We start from the raw sequence: 18,841 nt of genomic DNA, 5'->3' as shown, positions 1-18,841 counted from the left end.
ACAACTTTACTTTTTTAAGTTATTTTATTTATTTCATCTAGATGTTCTTTAACTTTGTAGTGTGAGCATATATACATATGGGGAGGTCTCACATACCTGGGCATGCTCTGCAGGGGTGAGCAGCTTATACTGGGTATCTTATCTTCTGTCACTCTGCACTTCAGTGGTTGAGGCAGGCTTTCTCACTATTTAGTCCAGGCTGACTACCCAGCAAGGAAACAGGATCTGTTTGTCTCTATTCTCCAATGCTAGGGTAACAGTCTGTGCCTGATTTTCATTGTTGTTTATTTTTTAATTTTTGATATTAAAATAAAATTCCAACACTTCTCCCTTTCCTTTCTTCCCTCCAAACCCTTCCACATACCCCTCTCTGCTCTCCTTCAAATTCACGGCCTACTTTCTTCACTAATTGTTACTGCATGCATATACATATATACATATATATTCCTAAATATAATCTGTTGAATTCATATCATGTTACCTGTACGTTGGTTGCCTTTTAAGAGAAGTGTGTAGAAGGAAGAAATAATAGTGGTGGTGGTGTGGTAGGTGCTGGCAATTCGAATTCAGGTCTTCTTGTTCTCAGGGCAAGCTCTTTTATCCACTGAACCATCACCAGGTCTCAGAAATGACTTTTTTTAAAAATTTACCTGAGTAGACAGAAATCAAATTCTTCTTAGTGAGTTTAATATTGACTTCTTCAGTGATGCTCTATTGGTTGCCTAATTATTGGGATCACAACTGAAACCACTGTTAGCATAGCTTAGCTATGTTCTGGGACATAGCTTCAGTAAGAGATGGAACAAACAGGAAAAGAAAAACAGAAAGAAAAGAAGAAGACATGTTTTCTCCTCTGGTAAACACCCTGATTTTTCAATAAATTAAATCAAGCCTCTATAGTGAGCAAATGAAGATATATCTAGCAATACTACCAGAGAGGATTGCTTTAATGATAGTGATGTACATCGTAAAACAGATGGGTGAATATTATCCATGCTAATGTATAGAATGAAACAGAATCTCACATGAAAAGGAGGCTGAAAACCTCATTTCAAATCTCACTGTCAGAGGAAAGTACAGAACATCCACAATTTGGAACCAGATAAGGTAAAGTCATGTCTACATACATTCTTCAGCTAAAACACTGGAGGGACTAGGAAGAGGAAGAAAAATGTGTGCACGCCTAAGCATCTCCACTATTTAAGCATCTCAACACCAGAGAAAATCCATGGAAATAAGTCTCTTAAACTTTCTAAAGCATGACTTTCTATTGGCTTAAATTGAAATGAGAGACATGTGGTTTCTCGCATAATTCAAGATCATTAGTGATGGGAGAGAGGTAGTCATCTCAGCAGTCTGTTTCTAAATGCTATTTGTTACAGAGACTATGATAAACAGAGATGCTCTCATGTAACATGGAAAACTATTTTATCACAATAATTTATGAAATATTTTAGTGGCATTCCAGAAATAGAAGGTACTAGGAATGTCAACCCAGATGTTGAAACTAGACTCATATGGTTCCCTACATGCCTTCATACAATCAAATGAAACATAACCTGCAAATAATTCTGGCTGATGGCTGCAATGCCATAGAGTACCCTCCCTGGGAGGAAGAATATCTGCTGCAGAACATTAAGGGGCACTAAAATTTCCAACACCAGAACTCCAAGTAGGGGAATATGAAAATGCAAGAAAAAAAAACCAAGAGGAAACAAAAGGAATGATTCAAACGCATGAAACTAAATGGTGACATCAACAAAAGAGTGTTACACACCTTCAGATAGATCCACTGCTGGGAACAGTAACTTTCAAATCTACTTCCAGAGGTCTCATTGTTTACATTTCCCAGACAATTAGAATTGTCATTGTATTTATCCCATCATTTGTGATAAACATTCTCTGGTGAAAACTGAGTACCAGCTGAGCTGCACCTGCACTCCATACCAATATGAACTTAAATTCAAATCATTCTAGTTAATTTTAACAGAGCTGATTTAATTTTTATAAGTGTATCTATCTTTATCTATATGCATGTGTATGTGCATCCTTGATAGTATGTGCACAACGTATAGGGAGCCCTCTCAGAAGTCAGAAGAGGGCATTGAGTCTCCTTGACCTGCAGTTATAGGCAGCTGTGAGCTGCCCAATATGGGTGTAGGGAAACGAATCTGGGTCCTCTGGGAAAGCAGTGAATGCTTCTGAGTCCTAAGCCACCGACACATCTCCCCAGGCTTTATTACTGCACCATGATTTAAATAACAGCGTCCTAAATATTAGATCTTATAAAAAAGACCATTTCTTAAATGAAAGGCCAGAGACTATCCCTTCCCTGTAACAGTCTCTGATGAGTTTTCTTTATCATTTTTATAACCAAATATGATATTGTATTCCATGCTGTGATTTGGCTACATGACTTACAAAAAAAACCCATTCATTTCTCTAATGAGTCAAAACTATCGATAACATTTTGTGAATTTGGCTACCACATAAATTGAAACCTAAAATAACTCCTAACTCAATCTCATTTTCTAGACTGTTTGGAGAAATTCAATCAGAGAAATATCTAAAATTGACAGCTATAAGAGGGAGAGAACCCCCTCCCCTCAAGGTGACCACTGAGACTTGGGGAAATGCATTGAATGCCAGAGCTGTTTATGGGGCTCTGCTACCTTACAGTGATGCCCCTCCCTACAGGCAGACATGTCTGTTCCTTCATTACCAAGCCTGAGTGACGTGTTCCCAAGTATGAATGGAGCATTTGAGATGGTTTGACTAAACTCTCCACCAACTAAAACCCACCACAGGCAACCTGGAGTACTTAAAGAAATGGTCACCCAGTTGGTGACTTGTGACTTTTCTGACACTTAGCGGACTTAGCACATACACTAAGCAGCCACAGCCAAGTGAGCACCAGTCTTAAATATGTGACACCTGAGCACAGAGAACAGCCAGGTGAGTGACAGGATCTTCCTCTCCTCTGTGGAAGGGATGCTCCTGACCTTTACTGCGTCTTGTTTCTCCTGGGAGAATTACAAGTAAAGGACAGGATATAGACACGGACTTAACCTGCCCTGCGAATGAAGTTTAAATAGCACTGTAGAGAAGTGGTTCTCAACCTGTGGGTCACAACGCCTTCAAGGGTCACATAGCAGATATTTACATTACAATTCATAACAGTAGCAAAATTACAGTTATGAAGTAGTGAGGAAGTAATTGTATGGTTGGGAGTCACCACAACATGAAGAACTGTATTAAAGGTTGAGAAGCACAGCTTTTGAGAGTCACAGACCCCTCAGTTCTTAGTGGAGGGAATGAAACTGAGGCTGTGCCTGATTCTGTCGTTAAAGCCGGCAGTGAGTCTGTCTTTCCTTTTCACTGTCAATCTAGAAGAGAAGGCTAATGTTCCTTCCCCTGAATCTAAAACCTTTCTCACTTGTTTGCCTAATAAAATATAGTATAAATGACATCCCGGGATGTTGAATTTCAGTTCTCAGAGGGATTATGGTGTTCCCAGTCAGGCTTGGGAAATACATAGCGATCACATAACATACCACTGTAGCACAAGTAAAGAGTTGCCCAAAGGAATACAAGGCACCAAAGCCCTGGACAAGATGCCATTGCTAATACCATATGAAGTATTGAGCCATTCCCACCCATTTAGCCCTGCCCAGTATGCAAGAGTTAGGTGTAAACACAAAACACTGTTTGTTGTTTTAAGCCATACAATTTTGGAGAGGTTTGCTAGGTAACAAAGCCTAACTGATAAAGGCTTCCCAAACCCAGATTATTTCTACTGCATGGTACTGTAGAAATCACACTGGGGTGGACACATTTGGCTGAGTTAAGGGGTAGTAATTCTAATAGTGTGTCAATGGAAAAGCACAATTCAAATGATTCTGATTATTTTAAACAAAAGTACACAGAGCACTTAACCCTGAGAAGAAGGCATGGTTTTTTTTTTTTATCATTATCTTATTCGTAAAGAAAACGAGGTCTAGAGATGTGACATAGATGGTAGCTAGAAAATTGTAAGCCTGTGGTCAAAACTGTGTGGCCCACTTCCTGTACTTTATGCTTAATTCCTGAGCTGTTCTGCCTGGACTTTCTTGTCACCAACACTCAAATATCATGAACGGGGGTATAGCTCAGTGGTAGAGTATTTGACTGCGAATATGCACAACAGCCGTATGCAGCTATGAGAAGTACTTAATTTTTATAAACTAACATTGCATTGCTTTATCTGCAAGGCTGGGCTGTATGTCACTCCAAGAATTGTCCTCAGAGAGTAGGCGTGTTTAGTATATTCAATTGCATCTTTCAAGTGCTGTGAATGTGAGCTTGGGAACAGAACTTGTAATCAAGCTGAAGCATGTAAATAGAGAATACCTATTTCAGCATGAGAGGAAACGGATGCTCACTGTTTTGGGCTCATCCTGGGCTCTTCACCTCCTAGGAATGGAAATAAAACTGCCATTTCATAGTTGGTGTCACGTTTGATATGATTTCTTTCAACTCATTGCAGTTTGATGTCAATTTAAATTCAATTGTGTAGCCTTTGTTTGCAAAGGGTCTCTAAATATCAAATCCCTACTTCCACAATATCCATATGTAGAATCCATTGCCTAGTAGATAGGTAAAAAATCCAGCGTGATCTGGTTATATGTCAGGGAAACTCAATAGTGCCACACAAAAGCTGATGGAATGACACCGACAGAGATCATCCGGCTTAATCATGTGATTCCTCCTTTGGAGAAAGGATAGAGAGAGCACGGGTATGGCTTACCTAGAGAAGTGCCTTGAAATTGACAGAGTAGGAGCCAGAATCATCATTTTCTTATTCGTCAGTCAGGGCTCATTCTAACAAAAACTGAAACTTTTTTTTTTGGTGGTGGTTGGGAGAACATAACAAGAAATAGCACTAACGATAATTAACAGGCACATGCTATAATCTCAAAATAGATGTGGGTAAGTCAAACTTTTTGACTTTTCTTTGTATACGGGAGATAAATATATATAGGAGATAAATATCAGTCCCATCTAACTTCCTCTGTTTATCTTAGAGTCTCACTCAATACAATACATGGTTCTAAGTCCACCCTGGACTTAAACTATAAATATATATGAAGTCCTAGCCAACTTCAAATGAGGGCTTTTTATTGGCATATTGTGATCCAAGCCTTCCTTCACCCTAGGCAGATGTGGAGATAGAAGGTTCTTTGTTGCTCATGATTGAAATACAAGTGAGTACTTCCTCCCTGCCACATTCATAATACTGGCACACTCATCATCCTGACAGAGACCCATGAGGAGCTGCTTGGCTCCCAGGGTATCCCACCACAGGAGCATCTTAGTTATACAGCAGTGAGTCCTCAGAACAGGCCAGATCCAACCTAGTTGAGTGGACTGAAGAGCATTGATTTGACTCTTCCTGGACCTGTCATCCTTAAAGGTAGCTGTGGCTTATCAATTAAGAAGAAAAAAGTAAACCTGAAAAGTGACGGTTGTATTTTTTAGTGGTCCAATTCTGTATGTGTATGTTTCTATTCATCGAATTGCAGGAACTTAGTGAACTGATATTCTGGGTGTTTGAAAAATAACCCATTCAAAATGCTTTGTTATTATATGAATATTATTTTCAGTTTATAAAAATGTTCATAATGGAGTTGGAAAATAAACAGAAGTGCAAAAAAAGAGAGACATACCCCCTCCTTTTTTTATAGAATGAACAATGACTCTTTGCAGACTGGCTATATGACCTAGGTCTAATAAATTTCATTTCAGTAGGCTTCTATTTCAGTTGACTTTCCCCCACAAAATGCAAGCAACCACAGAGTGACCTCTCCAGACTACTTCAGAATGGTTTTAGGGTCTCGTGAATATATTTATTGATCTTTAGGAAAACTCTAAGGGATTTTGTCAGATCTGACATCAATTCTCCTGTGCAATGGAGGATTTTTCTAGATTTAGAGTTGGGCTTCAATTCTCACCACTGGTTTGAACTCTGGACCCTCTAAAACAGATCTTAAGGCTCCTCATCAGCTTCCCGACACTTGCTGTTACTCTCTAGTTCAACTGTAATTGTTCTGCTATGACTGTATTACTTTGGATTCAAAAAGGTCAGTCACAAATCAGTCTGGTATCCAATTCTCCTAGCTATGATTCTCTAGGTGTTGAAATGTTCATGGGGAGAGGACTGTTTGGAGGCAGGTCCAAAGTTACTAAACATTAAATTTATTTTCTTCCCCATCTAAATTCAAAATTTTATGACCCACTTACCATATGGACACTTACAATGTTTTACTTATGGTTAGAAATAGCTGTAAAAATTAAGACATTGTTCCTACCTCAAGGAATTTATAATGTAGCTGGAGAGGCAGGTTACATACATGTACAGATATAACCAATGACATCAGAAATCATATTATATATGTCATTAATGTAATACTATTCAGAATTAGGTATGGAAGGTAGAGGATAGGAAAATTATCTTCAGGCCAGGATGGCCAACATTTGGGACAATGTAATAAAGCAAGGTACTGCTCTGATTAACAGGTATTATGGAACAAATGTGAATAAATCACAGACTGAAATACATGTTTATATATTACTATGCAATCATTGGACCCTCCTATGGCATGATACCGTATCTATATCCATTTCTGTTATCTCTCTCCAATGACAGTTTCTGCAACAGTCAAAGGGGGTAGTTGCAGTGACCACCCATGCACACCCTTCCACATTGCTGCCTTTGCAGATGCTCCTTAACATGTAGTAGGGTTCCATAACGCCTGTCCTTATGTCTTAATAATAAAGATAAGAGAAAGAATAATTTCTTCCTCTGGAAAGGAGATACAGTTGTAACTATTTCCAAAGGTTGAAGACTAAATATTTTAGTAAATAAATTTTATAAATTCATGGACATAAATTCTGTGGCATCTATTTCTATTGTTCCTAGATTTTTCAGTTTATTATACGAGTATTAAAAAGTACATCTAAACTCTTAAATAAATCACCATAAATATATAAATTGAGTTGTAATGGATTCTAAAATAATTGGAAGATGAAATGGGATGTCATAGTTGTCAGAGTTAAGACATAGAAGTTGTAGGGTTAGAGAAATGGGACTCACATAGGTTCATGTGGTTCCCCCCTCATGTGATTCCATCTTTTAACTAAGGCATGACTTAAGGAGATGTTGCAAGGCAAGGCAGCAGATGCTGAGAGCTATGGCTATTGGGATTATAACCACGTCCAGTACTTCACCACATAATTTTCTTATCTATGATTTGTTCTGCAGATTTTCTTGTGGTTGCATGGGTTGATGGTAAAAGAACTTGAGATAGAACTTAATAGAAATAATTAAGTAACTACTGTATACATCTGTTACTCCTTTTCATCAAAGTCCATCATTTTTCAAAATTAGATTCAGATACAAGAAAACTGCCGCTGCATTTGGTTTACTTATTTTGATGGGATGAGGACTGGGTTTGGTTTGCTGTTTCACCAAGTAGAGTATATGGTGTCATTAAGGTCTCAGATCATTTTTCAGCCTCTCTTAGGACAGTATTCTTTCAAGGGAAAAACAAAGCTGGCCTTGACATGTTTGCTTTCAGTTGGCACTTATGCAAATAGCGCAGCCACTGTGTCCTAAACTGAGACATCACATCAAGGTGAGCAGACACCCCTGTCCATCAAATGGTAATCACCCCATTCATGAGGAAAACTAAGTGAGCTGTGGGGAAGGCTTTCATCCCATACGCTTTCTTTAAATATAAATATACCAAGAATAAAGCACCTTAAATGTCACAAAATACAGAGGAAGGCAGAACTAGCCTCTTGCCTCATTATATCAAGCCACAAAGCACCTGACATTTCTTAAAAAGAAGATTATTTGAACAAAATTGCTCAAGAAAGCTAAGATTGTCCTATTCACAAGTAACCTTTGAAGAGATTAAGATAAAAAGCAAAATGAAGAATATGAAAGATTAAAACTTATTTCTGGTATACTATCTGAGAAGTGTCTATATATTAACAATATATTATTATGTATTATGCAATTTACAATCAATTGCTTCTTTCCACTCTTGAGGAATTGACTACAGCAGTTTAATATAAGGAAACAGAAAACAACTGCATCATATCTATATTCAATGTCTGCTTTATATTCATAATTATGGACATATATGTTTAAGATCTGATTAGATATTCATGTAGAGCTGTCAATCAAAAGAGCAAAATTTAGACTCTGGGAGAACACCCAGGGTAGCTGTTTTAAGTGCAAACCAGCAACATTAGTCAGTATTTAGGATTAAATCTCTGATGCTAAGTATTCTTTCCAGGTAAAGTAAGATGCTAGTGAAGTGTTTAAGTATTTATTATGGTAGATCACTGGACTGAAGTATATATTAGTGTTTAGTTCTTTTATCACTATTTATTTATTTTTAAAATTAATTAATTAATTAATTAATTAATTCCCAGCCTGACCACAGTTTCCCTTCCCTTCCTCCTCTCCTCCCAGTCCTTCGCCTCAACGTCGCCTTTCTTTCCCCACATCCATTCCTCCTTTCTCTTCAGAAAAGTGCGGTCCTTCTATGTATATCAGCCAGCCATGGCATATCAAGTTGCCGTAAGACTAGGCACCTCCTCTCCTATTAAGGCTGGATAAGGCAACCCAGTAGGAGGAAAGGGTCCCAAAAAGAGGTAACAGAGTCAGAGACAGCCCCTGTTCCCTCTGTTAGGAGCCCCACAAGAAGACCAAGTTACACAAATGTAACTAACATATATGCAGAGGGCCTGGGTCAGTCCCATGTAAGTTTTCTGGTTGGTGGTTCGGTCTCTTTGAGTCCCAAGTTAGTTGATTTTGTGGGTTTTCTTGTGGTGTCCTTTGCCCCTCTGACTCCCATAATCCTTCCTCCCCCTTTTGCACAGGATTCCCCGAGGTCCACCTAATGTTTGGCTGTGGGTCTCTGCATCTGTTTCCATCAGTTGCTGGGTGAAGTCTCTCTGATGGCAACTGGACTAGGTACCAGTCTATGAGTAGAGCAGAATATCATTAGGAATCACTTCATTGACCTTTTTTTCTTTTTTTGCCTTTTTTAGACTTTTTCTATCCTAGGTCTCTGGACTGTCCAGTCTCTGGGTCAAGGCTCCCTCTAGGCTATGTCAAGGGTGAGCTCCCTCTCATGGATCTCAAGCTGGATCAGTCATTGATTGTTCACTTCTATAATTTCTGTGCCAACTTTGTCCCAGCATGTCTTGTGAGCCTGGCGAATTGTAAGTCAGAAGTTATGCAGCTGTGCTGGGTTTGTATAGGTATTTAAACTATGGTATAGGTCAGTATTTGGTCCTTAGATCACTGTTTTCATTAAAGTCTCTTCAAATATTCCATTAAATTTTTGTTTCAAATGCTACCCCAGGTTTACTAATGTTTCAATTTATATTGTCCATCTAAAGCCATTACTTTCTCCCCATATTTGACATATCTTCTTGGATGCATCTTATATTTTCCAGTGTTACCACCACAGATAAAGTAATGCTCAATAATTAGTAGTTCACCATCTAGCCTAGTCTTGCAAATCTGAAAATCCAGGCTTCTTCCTGGATCATGTTTCTTTCATACTGTTTGCTCTCCCTTCACCAAGTCCTTTCCTGGTCTTGGGAGTCTACTTCACAGCTGATGATTCTTTACCTCCCATGACATCCCATGGTCTCAGCCACAAGCACTGTAGTCAGAACTAGTCAAACTTCCAACTCTCTCTGCATTTCTCCTTTGTCCTTCACCAAATTCAAATTTATCAGTCATAATTATCATTTTTAAGTAAGAGAAATAAATTAATATAAATATGGTTGTAGGAGTTGGAAAGATAGCTCAGCTGTTAGAGAGCCCTAACTGATCTTCCAGAGAACCAGGATTCAATTGTCAGAACCCATATGGTAGCTCACAACCATCTGCCACTTTAGTCCTAGAGCACCTCACAGCTTCTGCTCCTTTGTGAGCACTGCAGCCATGCACATGGTGCACAGATATACACACAAACAAAACATTCATGTACATAAAAATGTACAAATTTATTAAAATTAAAATTAGGGTTTCAGTTTTTTATATATAGTTTACTACAAATATCCTTTCACTTCTCTCTCTATATATATAAAGTATAATGAAGAAATGATAACACATAACAAGAGTTGCTTAATTTACATTTTCACAATATGAAAGAGAAAAGAAGCTGCAATTGCAGATAATACAATGACCACTAAGAGCAAGGCAGGTCAGAGCCACGTGGAAGGGCAATTGGATGAGGGCTATGTCATCATGCCAAGATAGCAGATTCTAGAAATCCCCACACTCTGTTAAACATGAGGAATCTTTTAGAATGTGGAAAGTAAGCGCATTCCGGTTTGAACTGCAGCACTTTACAAGAGCTATGTTCCAAGAAGGCTTCCACCAGAGAGCAGTTGCTAAGGTGATGGCCTAATAGTAGAGTCAGATCAGAGAGAATGCCACAACATGTGTGCAATTATCTTTCGTATTGCCTTGGACTCTGAACATGGGTGAGGGGATATGAGATCAAGAACTTTGCAATGTTTAAGGCTTAAAAGTGTTAAAAAAAATTATCTAGATATTATTGGCAACACTCAACTTGTACATAGTTATGTTAAAAAGCTAAGTGTGTGTATTAGGGTTCTCTAGAGAAAATAATTCAATTAGAAATACATGCAAATATATCCCCACACATAAATTGATAAGTATACCATTTATAAAGCATGATTTTGAAGGTATTTGTCATAAGGAAATGGCTAAAACAAGGTGGAGAGGTTTCAAGTTCTACTGTCAAGAAATTGGGGACATGTCAACTGAGAGTTCACTCCAACTATAACCAGGAGTAATGATGGTTTGACTTCCAATCCAAGTGTAAAGGCAAAAGCTCCTACTGTGCCTATATCTCGAGTTCTGGGAATACAGGCACATGTCTCCACATCCAGCTCTTATAAAAAAATTTTTAAAATAGAAGACCAATGTATGTTTAATAGAAGGGTATTTTCCCAAAGGCTGACTGGTTCTTAGAACATACAGGAAGTTAGATAGAGGTAAAGTAGACAGAGATGAGCCTTAAAGACAAATTGAGATTCTCTTTCTTCAAATATATTCTGGTATGCCTTTGTTCTGTGAGCAGAGGGTGAAAGTTTCCTGAGAATTTGTATGAAGTAAGCTTCCCATAGTTGGAAAATTAGTGCAGTGCAACATATTAAGGTCTATGTTGTAGGTTTTTTTCTGCTTATTTCTTGAATTATAAGCTTTCAAGAAATAGAAAAGTCCTCTAAGACATAGTCTTTATTAGCAACTGTCAAATTATTTTCTACTAAATACTTCATTAGTGTGCTGCATTCTTCCTTATAAAGCCCTAGCAGGCAGATACATCATCCCAGCTTTATAGGTAAAGAAAACTGAGCCTTGGGCTGATTACTAAGTTTGCTTTAAATAATTTTAAAACTTAGAATAAAAGTATGTAGTGGCCACATTTTTATCTTCCAAGTCTGACTCAAAACTGTAGTCTGTGCTGTTTTTCCCCCAGTGATTAAAAAGAAACCAGTGCTCCGTCAAGCATCTCTCCCTGGGCCCTCCTGTTTCTTTCTTTCACCGTTCCTACAGCAGCATCTGCAGTAATTAGAACTCCTTTTCGCTACGAAGAGATGTAGCTGAAGCTGGTGCAGTGTGCTTCGTCTGCATGTAGGCTACGTGGAAACAAAGATGCTTTTCCACACAACAAGTCAATGACAAAGCTGAGGATTGAAATTTTAATTCTGCCTTTCTCATCAAATGCAGAATTGATGCGTCTTCCTTCATGAGACAATTTTTCATATTTGAATCCAAGATAAGTGATGCAGGGAGATAATGTAATTTCCTTCCATTGCCTGCAGCCTTTGATTAAAGAATTATGGTCTTGCTTTGAAAAAAAACAGCATTTTTTTTTCAGTGACACATTAAAATAATCATGAACTGCATTCCACTTCCTTTTGTAGTAGTTCTCATGTCCTTGAGCCTCTTTTAAGAACATCATATAAAAGCTTAATGATGCTAATATTAACACGCATATAAAATGCACACCATAGTAACCAACCCTAAACGATTTATATAAACTCTTGCATATTCATTGAGCAAACTAAAACGTACCAAGTTTGCACAGGACTGAAATTCCACCATGCAATACCTTTCCCTAATTTCCAAAAGCAGGGGACAAAAAAAAAAAAAAAGATGAGAAAAGTATCAACTCCAACCCCATGATGTGAGGACTGTTATTTGTCTAAGAAAAAGACAGGCTATTTTTCTCTAAATCGTCAATTTCACCCAAAGTTTGTCCTTCCTTTATCAGTGCTCCTCTACAGGGCCTGGCTTCTGGGAGGGAGGGGTCTGTTCAGCTGGTGCCTGCAGCTATTTTTCAGGTTAGTTAAGTATCAAAGAAGTTACAGAAGCCCTGCTGAGTAGGTCATTATCTGCTACTGCGGAGGGAGCCTCAGCCAGGAGACTCAGCAACGCAGGGTCTAGACTTGAGCACTGCCATCTCAGTTATTACTAAAAAGAAATCACCAGAGACAGGACTTTGGCCATGGGCAATTTGCCCTCGGCCAAAGAAACATGAGGATCCAACAGCTTTACAGAGCTAGCTATAACTCGACATATATAGACCTTGTTTATCAAACATATACTATGCAACAGCCTAGTCTACTTGGATATTCACTGGGAGCACAAATATAGGCAGCAAAGCTGGTAAGAACAATGTAGATTGATAATTAAAAAAGGCAGAAAGAGAAGCATTTCTACAGTTCCCAATAGAAAAACTTCAATTCTTTCCTTGGCTATTATTAAATTTATATCTTCCTACTATGAGATTTAATTTAAAATGTAAAGCATGTTATTGTCAGAAGACTTTATAGAAATTATAATAAGCATTCAGATGTGTATATTGAAAATACAAGAAATGTATCTCAAGATAAATAAGCTATAGGAACATATAATAAAAACTGCAAGAGTTAGCATAGGAAAATCTGTGGGTTGGTTTTAAAGAAAAAGGAGCATAACTGAGGTGACTTTTAGTCACCCGAAAGAGCCACTGAGCTCATTTCCAATTTTTTAAACATTTAATTTAGTGACTAAAATGTAAAAATACTTGTGTGTCATAGATTTAGGCACATATTAATAACATTGTTTGGCTAAATGTTATTTATATGTTATTAATATGTACCTAAATCATTTTTTGGCTAAACAATGTTCTATGTCAATTTCTTTAGTCCATAATATATGTAATATAAATCTTTACTTAAGTATATAATATTATTTAATATAATCATGATCATAACAACACAAAATTAAAATTCATACTAGAAATATATATATATATATATATAATATATGTATATTTATTATATATATATCCTGACTCTGAACCAGTAATGTTCAAATTAGTATCTGGTTGTATATCCTAAAGCATAGAACCTTTGTTACTTACTTAAAATGGATGATAAAAAAAAAACTCTGCTTAAGTGATTAAAGAACAGTTAGCAGTTTCTAAGATTTAGCATAATATTTCTGAGATTTAACATAATTTTTAAGGGGATACATCATACTTAAACCATACAGGAGAAAACATCTCTAACCTCTTAAGCATGAAGATCTTGGCTGACCAGCAGAAATAACCCAAAATCTTGTTACTAATAATTAAGAATCATCACTGATAGTTCTAATAAGTTAAGCATACTGCCCATTTTCATTTCCAGAAATTCCTTTGCTCTCAACACTCTATTTCTCTCTGTTTGCTAAGTGAAGCCCCTTTTTGTGGCCTTCACATATGTTTTCCTTAGAATGAGCATACTGGCCATGTGAGTTACTAGTTGATTACACTAGTAATTTTCTTATGATAAATAAGTAGATTTATATCCTTATTTATGTGGAGTTTTGTTGTTGAAAATGTTATTCTTATAGATTTCAATGAGATCAATTCCAATTGTATTGGCAAAACCCCCAAATTTCTGTATGTGCAAGACCATGCACAAGCCTGTCTGAATCCTTCCTCAGCAAGTGACAAGTCAGCTCCAGTCAGAAGTCACTCATTTCTCTAACTATAAAAACAATGAATTGGGGTCTCTTTTGGATTCTTCAGCTTTGTGCTTTAATAGACTGTTTAATGCAATCCAAATTGTCTGCATTCATTGAATGGGATATTTGATCATACTGTGAAACTCTGAGTCTGGGTTAATAAAATTAATCTTGGATCAGGGGGTGGGGCCAGTGCCTAGTTGACAAGAATTAGCCATAGAAAGAAAAAAGGTCAGGTGGAGGTGATGCATGCGTTTAATCCCAGCACTTGGGAGGCAGAGCCAGGTGGATCTCTGTGAGTTCGAGGCCATCCTGGTCTACAGAGTCAGTTCCAGGACAGGCACCAAAACTACACAGAGAAAGCCTGTCTCAAAAAACCAATAAATAAATAAATAAGTAATAAAAATAAAAAAAAAATAATAAAAGAGGAATCAAGAAGACGGATAGAAAGACACACAGGAAGGAGTAGGGAGGAACTTAGAGATTTGTGGGCCCTTTTGGTTTGGGATGGGTAGAGACTTTTGCTTTTTGTTGGGTCTCTGGACAAAAAGGAAGATCAGCTAGTTGCTTCTCAGGTTCTTTGTTCTAGTAGATTTTCATGCCAACGTCTGACTCCTGAGTCTTTATTGGTAAATACAACAACTTAGATAAAAATATCATAGTCCTAGAGGGCTTAAAAAAAAAGGTAAATCAAAACCAGGATTGTAACCACTGCAGCTAGCCTAACACTTTAAATGGAAAAAGAAGAATTGCTGCTTTGGATTTGCAGGGATGTTTCACATCTTGAAATTGATAATCCCCTTTACATTAGCGCCTCATAAGATCACATCTCTGCAAGCAGCAGAGGATCTGAGCATCAGAATAGGTTGTAAAGAGCGCACAAACAAGCAAGGAAGCCTAAACTGGTTAAGAAAACACATAAGCTACTGAATCAAATTGCACAGCACTTTCAGTACAGGTTGAGAAATGACTAAAAGGATTTTCAGTCACTTTATGTATGAAAATAAATATCAGTGAAAACAAGAAAGTTCTTGGCATACAAGGGAAACATGTAAAATAGAAATCCTGGTGAGGAAAATGAACACAATAACCTTTGGAGTCAAAAATTATCTAATATATTTTTCTAATCTCAAGAACAGCCATTCCATTACTTATATTTCTTATAAGAGAAGGAATCAAGGCAGGAGAGATATTTCAGTAGGCAAAAAGTTTGCTATGTGAGCCTAAAGCTGAAATCTGGATGACCATACCTATGTAAAAAGTGTCCATCTGTAACCCCAGCGCTGGTGAAGCTAGAGGAGAGGAGGAACCCCGGAGCTGACCGAGCTTCCAGCCTAAGTGAATCTGTGAGATCCAGGTTCAGTAAGAGACCTCCCAGCAAAAGATACAGGGGAGAATGACTGAGGGAGACACTCAATGTTGACTTTATGCTGCCACATGTGTGCAAACATATGTATTAGTATGCTGGCAGGTACACACTACACACACACACACACACACACACACACACACACACACACACACACACACACACGAGTGTGTGAGAACGTGCACAAATAACTCATATCCAAAGAAATATTTCAATGCAAATAAGAAAAGTCAGTGAAATAAACAGTCATTCTTGCACCTCTTGTATCATATCAGAGTTTAAAATGTTTAACTTTTTCTGTAGCACATGTGCGACTTAGAAAGCACAGACTCTTTCAGGATCACCTGAAGTCTGTTGTAGGAAAGAGTTGGTGAGATGTATGGGATGGTGGGTAAAGAAAGAAGTTAGGGGAAGGTGGCCAAATAGGAAGATGGTAGACACAATTAGATTATATTTCTCTAAATCTCAATTAATCTCTGAAGTATTTTGTTGATTGCACAAAAGGCATGGTGTTGGAGAAATGAGGATGCCTGTCATTTTCTTGAGTTTGGGGAGGAATGGCATATGTAATTTTGATGAGAAAACAAGTATTTTTCTTGAACTTTCCATATATCAACTTACTTTATGTTACAGTGCCTCTCAACTTTGGCTACAAACAACAATTCCAGGAGGACTGTTAAAGATAAGAATTCTCAGGATCTATAGCAACCTGCTGAGTCAAAACCTTCAGTGGCAGAACAAGACGTTTTAAAGTGCTCCTGAGAATTTTGCGGTTTTAGAAGTGATCTCAGCAGCATCTAGAATTTTAATATGTAAACATTTTAACAAAGTGAAGTTAGTGAATTTGAGAAAATAGATATGATACTTTTCTCCTGGAGGTTTTGGTCAGTTCAGTTACCAAGGAAGGTGTTAAAAGGTGACTCACTCTCTGTTTACTGCTAAGAGCTTTCAGCTGAGGAGATGGCAAACCTAAGATTTGTAGCAGAATGAGATTCCTTTGTGAGTCCCTTCATTTTCTTTCATGCCCTATACATCCTTTGCCCTTCCCAGCCTTTAGCACCTATTATTACTCTCTGTACATCTCCTTTTACACATTTATGTACACACACACACACACACACACACACACACACACACACACACACAAACTGTGCACTAGAGAGGATATTTGTTATTTGTCTCTCTGAGTTTGGATGACATCTCCTTATGTTTTCCAAATCTACCCATTTCCTGAAATTTTCATGGCTTCATTTTTCTTTACAGATGTATACAATTTCATTGTGCATATGTATCATCTTTTCATTTCTAAATGACTTCATACACTTCCATGGAAATTCTTGTACTTAGGTATCTTGCTGTTTTATTCACCATAATAAGGAAATGGAACCATCCAAATGAATAGGTAATGAAAGTGGCTTATATGGATCTTTTAGTAGTTTTTTTTACATTTTGTGTGTGTGTGTGTGTGTGTGTGTGTGTGTGTGTGTGTGTGTGTGTGTGTGTAGACATGTACCTGTGGAGTTTAGAAGAAACATGTAAGAATTAATTCTCTTCTCTTATGTGGGTCTCAAAGGTTGAACTCAGGCTCTGAGGCTTGGTGGCAGCACTGTTACTTAGAATTATCTCACTGTCCATTGTATGGACTCTTGATCACAAGTTCTGCCATACCTCTGTGCCTTTCCTTCTCTTCACAACAACAGCATCCAGTCCTCATCTCCCATGAGCTGCTGGCTAAGCCTTGGCCCTTGCCCTTCCAGTGTTACTGCCCACAAGTGAAGAGTGAGCAGTCTCTGGGAGGGGGGTGTCAACAGAACAGACACAGCCTCTGACTCCATTGCTCAGCAAACTATGCTTTTAGGGTGTGAGAGAACAGGTACAGGTCCAGGCCCCACAGCAATCCTCTCTACCCTCCACAGTTACCTCTTGGTGGCCACACTAGAGAAGTCAGCAGTGCCAGGCAGTCTTATAAGACCCAAGCAACACAGCTTGTCATAGAAGCCTAATGACAGCAATGCTACTGTCATCTTTGTACAGATGAGAAGGCAGAAACATTCAGAATGGAGATGTTTTGCCCAGTGTCACACAGATGCCAAGAACCCCATACAAGGGAAATTGCTTTTCGAAAGGAAATGATGGCAGTTGTATTTGATTTTCAGGAAAGCAATGCCAGTGATATCAAGTGAATATGTTTTCTGAGATTTATTTTGTATTTTCTATAATACATTCTAAACACTGCTAGAAATGTTAGGTTAAGGCCCAAACCAAAAGACTTTAACCACTAAATTGTTCAGAAGGAGGGGCTGAAATTCTGAAAACTACATCAATGTCTTCTGAGAAGCTGTAGTAACATAATATTCAACACCCTCTAGAGTCATTTCTCCAAACTTTCATTTCCTACAAGATGTTAAAATTGCTACAAAACAGTACACACCCCAAGGGTTTGTCCTTTCTCCCACTCTTTGCTGATGAACGACAGGTGGAAAAGAGATAATAAATGTAAATACTAATAGGAAAATTAATAAATTAGGAAAACTATAAAATTATACTTTTAAAGTAGCTAATAAAATAAACAAAACACTAGCTAGCGTAATCTAGCAAAGATGGAGAAACTACAAATATTGATTACAGTTGGATGAAGGGGGAAGAGCTAGAGACGCTGCGGAAATTAAATTTTGAGAACCCAGATAAAGTGATTGATTTTGCTAGGAAGACATGAACTACCGAAATTTACTTAAGAACATGATAAAAACACTGCACAGGTCAGTAATTATGGGGGATATTAAGAGCATTGTCAAAGAGAAACTTCCAGAAAGAGTGCCAACCTGGGCTTTTAAAAATTAAATATTTTAAGCTTTAAAGGAGCTCATAATTCCAATGCTACTTACAGCTTTTCAGCTCTGAACAAAATGCAAGCCAATCCCAATGTGAGAGTAACACTTTTCCAAATCTCAAGAAAGCAAACACTTCAATAAGTATGTTATTCAAGAATTCCATTTGCTGTGATAAGTTGAAGCTACCCTTAAGAACTCCAACATTATATAATAAGAGTGATTGATATGGTCAAGTGTGGTTGATTCTTAGAGATCTAAGGGGTCTATTACTTGGATCCACCACTGTAATAAGTCACTGGAGAAAGGCTATATAGCTCTATAATGTTCACAGACATTTCATAAAATCCAACATTCTTTCTGCACACTATCTTTACTAACAGGAATATATAGTCCTTTCTCAATGGAATATGGGTTTTTATTAACCACATAGCCATATCCACAAGCACATCTTATATATACACATCTGAAGATCAATATAAAATGATGAAAAATAAATGAGATGCTAATATTTAATGGAATTTTCTAGAAAATAAGATCAAGTCCAAT

The 18,841-nt window shown here is 37.6% G+C and overlaps 1 protein-coding gene across 22 annotated transcripts in view; it reads right to left on the bottom strand.

Moving 5' to 3' along the window:
- Positions 1 to 18,841, bottom strand: part of Lingo2 (leucine rich repeat and Ig domain containing 2) — a 1,194,974-nt gene that overhangs the window by 177,533 nt on the left and 998,600 nt on the right. For 4 of the 22 annotated variants that reach the window (XM_052716815.1, XM_052716814.1, XM_052716811.1 and 1 more), the window contains exon 7: positions 482 to 650. The exons of the other annotated variants lie outside the window; for them this stretch is intronic. The gene's annotated coding sequence lies outside the window, so the exon portion shown is untranslated. The remainder of the gene's footprint in view (positions 1 to 481; positions 651 to 18,841) is intronic. 22 annotated transcript variants of the gene reach the window in all.

This window comes from Peromyscus californicus, unplaced genomic scaffold, assembly GCF_007827085.1.
Source record: "Peromyscus californicus insignis strain IS unplaced genomic scaffold, ASM782708v3 Scaffold_5__1_contigs__length_169319896, whole genome shotgun sequence".
Taxonomy (NCBI): Eukaryota; Metazoa; Chordata; class Mammalia; order Rodentia; family Cricetidae; genus Peromyscus; species Peromyscus californicus.
This window is presented reverse-complemented; position numbering and strand designations above follow the sequence as displayed.